Genomic DNA, 6160 nt, shown 5'->3' on the forward strand with positions numbered 1-6160 from the left:
ACTTCATACTTTGTACTGTTCAAGCTGTTGTTGAGAGGTAGGATGGAGTTGAAGAACTACGGAGATGTATGAATGACAATGATTTACCGAAGAAGCCAAGAAGTAGTTGCATTGAAGCCAAAGGTTTGATCCATGGTTTTGCTTCTGGAGATCGATCACACCCTCAAATGCCAGAAATCTATGAGCCTGGATTTGGATGTCATATGTAAAGGCAGATCCTTTTAGAATTTCAGAATTCTGGAATCCCTTCTTGTAACGCCCCAAGTAGACCACTGGCCTAGCTAGTACCCCGATTTTGATCCACAAGCCACACCACATGGCCCAAAAGCTTAAGCACAAGGTACTAGTAGTAGCCCACAAGGTTTGTTATATGCCCAAGATCATCCATATAAACTTCCAATGTGGGACGGGGTGTTGCAATCTCCCCAACGTTATAGCCTCGCGCCCTCGCGAGGGGTTGAGCACTATAATCACCGATACTAATCAAACCAATAACCAAATCCAACCAAACTCCAAGGCCCACATGGTTGTGTACATGGATAGTTTTGATACCACCTGTAACAGCCCAAGTAGACCACTGGCCCAGTACCCCGATTTTGATCCACAAGCCACACCCTATGGCCAAAAGCTTAAGCACAAGGTACTAGTAGTAGCCCATAAGGTTTGTGATATGCCCAAGATCATCCATATAAACTTCCAATGTGGGACGGGGTGTTGCACTTCCTATTTGAGAGACAATAGTGAACTTATTATTATGAAAAGGGGAAAGGGCTTTTTCAGCTTGCTGACTAAGGTTGGCAGCAAAATTCAATCAAAGGTAGATCCTCTTAGAACTTAAGAATCCCGGAATCCCTTCCTATTTGAGAGACAATAGTGAACTTATTATTATGAAAAGGGGAAAGGGCTTTTTCAGCTTGCTGACTAGGGTTGGCAGCAAAATTCAATCTTTGATACCACATAACATAAGAAAGTCGTGGAGTGCATAAGCCCCTGATGAGCATAGTAGCCCCCTCGGACATGCTCCTTGTACAACCTAGCGAAGAGCTAGTGAGGGCCGGAATGGAATATCGAATATAGTGTAGAATCAGATTTAAAGCTCTTTACTAGGATTGGAACAAGCGAGGAACAAGTGACGATCATCAGAATGAACCTTAACAGCATGCACCCACCTACAACTGATTTATCCGGAGGATGAGAGACTAAGTCCCTCTTCTAGGTGGAAAAAGAATGCTTCTAATGAGGTCCATCATTTTGACATGGCCTTAAATCTCAGGAAAATGATTTATTGGCCAACATGAGTTCGATTCTTTTCCGCAAGCAATTCGGAAACTACCCATGCAACCCCTACCCAAGAGTCATTTTACAACTGAAATTCAGTGGACTTGATCAATGCACTGATTCATTTGATGGAGACCCAATTCCCTTAATATTTGTCTTGAATAATCAGTACCAAAAAATCGGTAGCGAAATTTCAGAGAAAGGCCAGTTTAGCGAGAGGTGAGAGCTTCTCTCTCTATAGAGGAGTGGCTACCTCGCCCTTCTTGCTTTTACTAGTACTAAGCAAGAAACTAGTACTAAGCAAGAAGAAAACATGTGTTCCATGACCACACTTTCAAAAAATCAAGGCCAGGTTTCAAAACATGAGTCCAGGAGTAATAAGACGCAGCCAAAAGTAATAAGATGCGGCCAAGACGTCCAAAAACAGACCATACACTAATCACGCTTTTACTAGTAGTAAGCAAGAAGAAAACACGTCTATTGGAGTGATAATAAATTTTGAAACGTTGTTTTGGATTTGCTTCTATAGCATTTAAAATGGAGGTAGGCTAAGTCCAATTTGAAGACTTAATTTTTTACCAAAAATCCTAAGTCACGGCCATGACACACGACTTTGCAGTCATCTTGTTAAAGTTTGGGCCATGATACAAAAGTTTGCAGCCATCTTGTCAACGTTTGCTACTGAAATTCCTTTATTAAAAAACCTCATGGAAGGCAAAGTGACAGCTGTTGTTAACCTTCTAATAGTTGCTCCAAAAAGCACCAAACGCGCGCATTCCTTTGAAATTTGTTTATGTAAAGGGGGCAGAACCTCATGGAAGGAAAATTGAAAGCTGTTAAACCTTCTAATCCCATTCTCAATGCAACTAGCTATGACAGAATTATTTGGTTCTGATTGGGGTTTTGTTTGGAAGAATAATACATTGTTTGGAAAATAAAATGGGTTTTAATCAGATATGTATTTCTGTAATACAACGATGGATGTCTATGTGAACTGTCTGCTCATAGGTTTTGCCTCTTGGCTGTTTTATGGAACGTCTAATAGTGATCTGGTCTCTTGGACTATGATGATTGCGGGTTATGTTTTTGAAGGAAATATATGTGGTGCTTTCGACTCGTTCCAAGAAATGAGAATGGATTTGGAACCTAGTAATACTGGCTAGCTATTACGACACTTAGTACTATTCAAGCTGTTGTTGAGAGGGAGGATGGAGTTCAAGAACTACGGAGGTGTATGAACGACAACGATTTGATGAAGAAGCAGGGGTGAAGTTACGTTGAAGCCAAAGGATCGATCCATGGTTTCATTTCAGGAAATTGATGACGAGCTCAAATGCTTGAAATCTATGAGCTAGCCACTGGATGTTATATGTAGGAATGCAATTACATCAAAAGAGAAAAACAATGCTCCCGAGGTGCAATTCAAATGCGCCTGAGGCACCCTACAAAATGAGAGAAAATAGGGTACGCCCAGGGCGCGATGCAATTGTGCCTGAGTGGCATTGCATATGTGTGTAATTCAGGATGTCTTATTATAGTGTTGATGTCAACTGTCTGTAGCCTTACACTTGATGCTTTTTAAGCCTTTTGCTTCTTTTCACTGAAAATCTGAAACTGGGTAATACATACATGTATGGCAACGATAGAAGTTTTCAAGACCATGTTAACTACACTTAAGATATTGTTTTCCAATTGTCATGTTGAATTGTGACTTTTGATTTCGCATCAACCATTGTATGACTCTGCAACTATTTTGCTGCAACCATTGCCTACATGACCTCTCTCCGATTTCAGACGCATTTATTTAACAGTTTGGCATTTTATTTTATTTTTGCTTGTCAAAAGATGATTTTATAAAAGCTCTATAAGGGTACATCTGCGGGGAAGAAAATGTGGATAAGGAACATGTTCCTAATCCAAAAGAAAAAAATGCAACAAGGGTACTGTATGTGAAGGTTCTTTGTTTTTTGAGCCAACGAGTCAAACATGGCGTTATGGTTTGTCATGGATGGCCTAGTGGTGATTGCAGTTGGGTTGAACTTCACTTAACATGGGGTCTTGATTCGTTGTGTATTCTGATCCGCCGTTCTTCTTGTTGAAATTCTTCCGTCTAAGCTTCTTGGTTCGGTCATTTGGTTTTGGATTATAGGGAGAGGCACCTCTGTGATTTGGGTTTCGAAAATCAAATCTACAAAAAAGCGAAGGAATGAAATCATATGGCTCTTCTCTTTCTTCCCAACTGTCTAGCGCGTAGTTTGTTTGATCCGCCTCATGAAAAATACAATCTAGTATGCAATAAGACTGAGCTGAAGGATCTTTACCTTTAGTCTTGGAAGTGGCACCACTAGATAACTCAGAGGAAAAGTTGTGAAGCAAATTACCAGTGCGAAGCCTACTCACTTCCGTTCCAAGAAACAATTAAACACCAATTTCCAGTCGGCCTTTGCAACTACAAACGAGTCGGTGGAGAATCCATCTAGAGCCTCAACCATCCATTGAGGAAGCATAATTTGTATTTGGAACCAGAATTATGGAGTTCACAGCTAAAACATTTTGCACTTTTGAGCATGTTGGCACGGAATTCGGTGGTTCATTACATCAGACTAGAAAAAAGTGAATGTTCCCGAGGAGCAATTCAAATGCGCTAGAGGCGCATTACGAAATGAGAGAACATAGGATGCGCCCGGGGCGCGTTCAATTGCTCCCAAGGCACATTACAAAAAGAGAGAAAATATGGATGGGCCCGGGAGCAACTTAAATGCGCCTGAGGAACATGTGATGCAGCGAAGTGAATGCTCTCTAGGAGAAAATAGGATGCGCCCGGGGCGCGTTCAATTGCTCCTAAGGCACATTACAAAAGGACAGAAATTGTGGATGCGCCCGGGCGCAAATTAAATGCACCTGGAGCACACTAGAATTGCGCCCGAGGCGCATGTGATGCAGCAAAGTGAATGCTCCCGGGGAGCAATTCTCTGGCGCATTACAAAATGATGGAAAACCGGATGCGCCCGGGGCATGTTCAATTGCGCCTGAGGCACATTACAAAAAGAGAGAAAATGTGGATGTGCCCGGGCGCAACTTAAATGCGCCTGGGTCGCACCCGAATTGCGCCTCAGGCACATGGGATGTAGCAAATATTTTTAATTTGTTTTTTTATTGAGTTTTTTTTGTCTGAATTGGGAAGAGACTAAAAAAAGGCAATCCTTTAAACATTTTAAGGATTGTTAAAGCATAAGAGAGGCACAAGAAGCCCGTACAAAGTGATTCCGTGAGTTCCATCCATGAAGACTTCATTGGCATAATATTTTTATTTGCAGGTATATATACATGATTCAAAAGTTTAGAAATGGTTGAAAAATGCAAGTAATATGTGGTTCATGGACCTAGAGGCACTGTGCTCGTGCTTTTCATGGAGCTCTCTATCTTGGGCCTAAAAAAGTGATCAAAATTTTGTATTTTTGAGGTTCTTAAGATCATAACTACAAGAAAACTACTCACAAAATGAACTGACTGATAGTTTTTCGTATTTTGGGGTCGGTTTGTATTTTCTTTTGTGTAAGTTAAATTCATGAAAACCAAAACCATGTTATGAAACCTACAGTTCACAACTTGAGAACTACAGAGTTCAGAACAGATCCACCAAAACATACTGATTGGGAAAGAGACCTTAGCCCCGCAATTAAACAATTGACAACATTATCAATTACACACATCTGCAAATGTCAAGCTAACTAATTTAGTTCTAGACACAAAGTAGCAGAAACCGTTGAACTTTGTTTAGGTGGGGTGCGCCAGGTCAAGGCAATAGTGCAACACCAAGGCAACACATGAGAGGCCGACCCAGTAGCAAGCTACTATAGTGGGCCCTCCCTCTCAAAAAATTTATTTAATTTAATAAAGAGTGAGCTGATGGCCAACATATCAGATATTAAACTAATAAGAACAGATACTACACTTGATCTAAGCCAGAAGGCCGAGAAAGGTATGTCTTCTCTTCTTGGGATGCCTCTTTTATAGTCACATTTTCTCTCCTTGTTTTTCTGCTTAGTTGATGTGGGAAAAAAACCCCAAAGTAACAAACTGGGTTTTGCTGCTTTTGCACATATTTTGCTTGGTTTGTGCTGTTAGTTCTACTCGGTTGTTTGAAGCCTCTGAGCACCTAGTGAGTCCTTGTGTCCACCATTTACATTATAACTGCTTAATCTATTGAGTATCAGATTGCTTGGGATAAAAAAAACCCCTCGAAATTAGCCCTCTAGATATCTAAATTAGCCATCTAAATTGCCCAATAATGAGTTCAATATACAGCTCTGTATAGCTTAGAATGTGATTGAGTTGGTTCTGGCTTCAGGAAGTCTTTGCTACCCTTTGAGTTCCCTTTGTTTTTTTCTTAATCAAAAGCAACTTACCAAAACAAACTTGTACTAAAGTTCATTGAGTGGACTTGTGCAGTGCATTGCGGATCAAAACCAAACACTCACACACAAATTGAGAGAAACTTAACTATTATTGGATCATACATAATAACATTACAAAAAAAAAAACTCTCCAGAGAGCTCAACTCCGGCCCTCATGTTATCTCTTACCCTCATCATGACTCTCGCCTTGGTTGAATCCTGATGATGAAACGGTTTATGATAATTTAATGAAGTGTGGAGAGCCCAATGAACCTTGTGGACACTCTTAATAAATGAACAAGTACCCTAGAACTAGGGATGTGAGCATCGAATGGAGCTTAGAATGTGTAAATGGGAAAAAAAATATACTTTAGCCTTTGTCGCTCCGATGATGTTTGAATCGGTCTCCCTTCGACGAACTTTTCATAAATAAACTTCATTATTTTAATTGTTTGTTTCCATAATGCTGCGAAAACCTTATTCAT

The 6160-nt window shown here is 40.5% G+C and overlaps 1 non-coding gene across 1 annotated transcript; it reads right to left on the reverse strand.

Moving 5' to 3' along the window:
* Positions 1–5059: 5059 nt before the first annotated feature.
* Positions 5060–5264, reverse strand: LOC131305724 (U2 spliceosomal RNA). The gene has a single exon (XR_009193288.1). It is a non-coding gene; the product is annotated as a U2 spliceosomal RNA (small nuclear RNA).
* Between the last annotated feature and the right edge of the window lie 896 nt (positions 5265–6160).

Source organism: Rhododendron vialii, chromosome 10a (genome assembly GCF_030253575.1).
Source record: "Rhododendron vialii isolate Sample 1 chromosome 10a, ASM3025357v1".
Taxonomy (NCBI): Eukaryota; Viridiplantae; Streptophyta; class Magnoliopsida; order Ericales; family Ericaceae; genus Rhododendron; species Rhododendron vialii.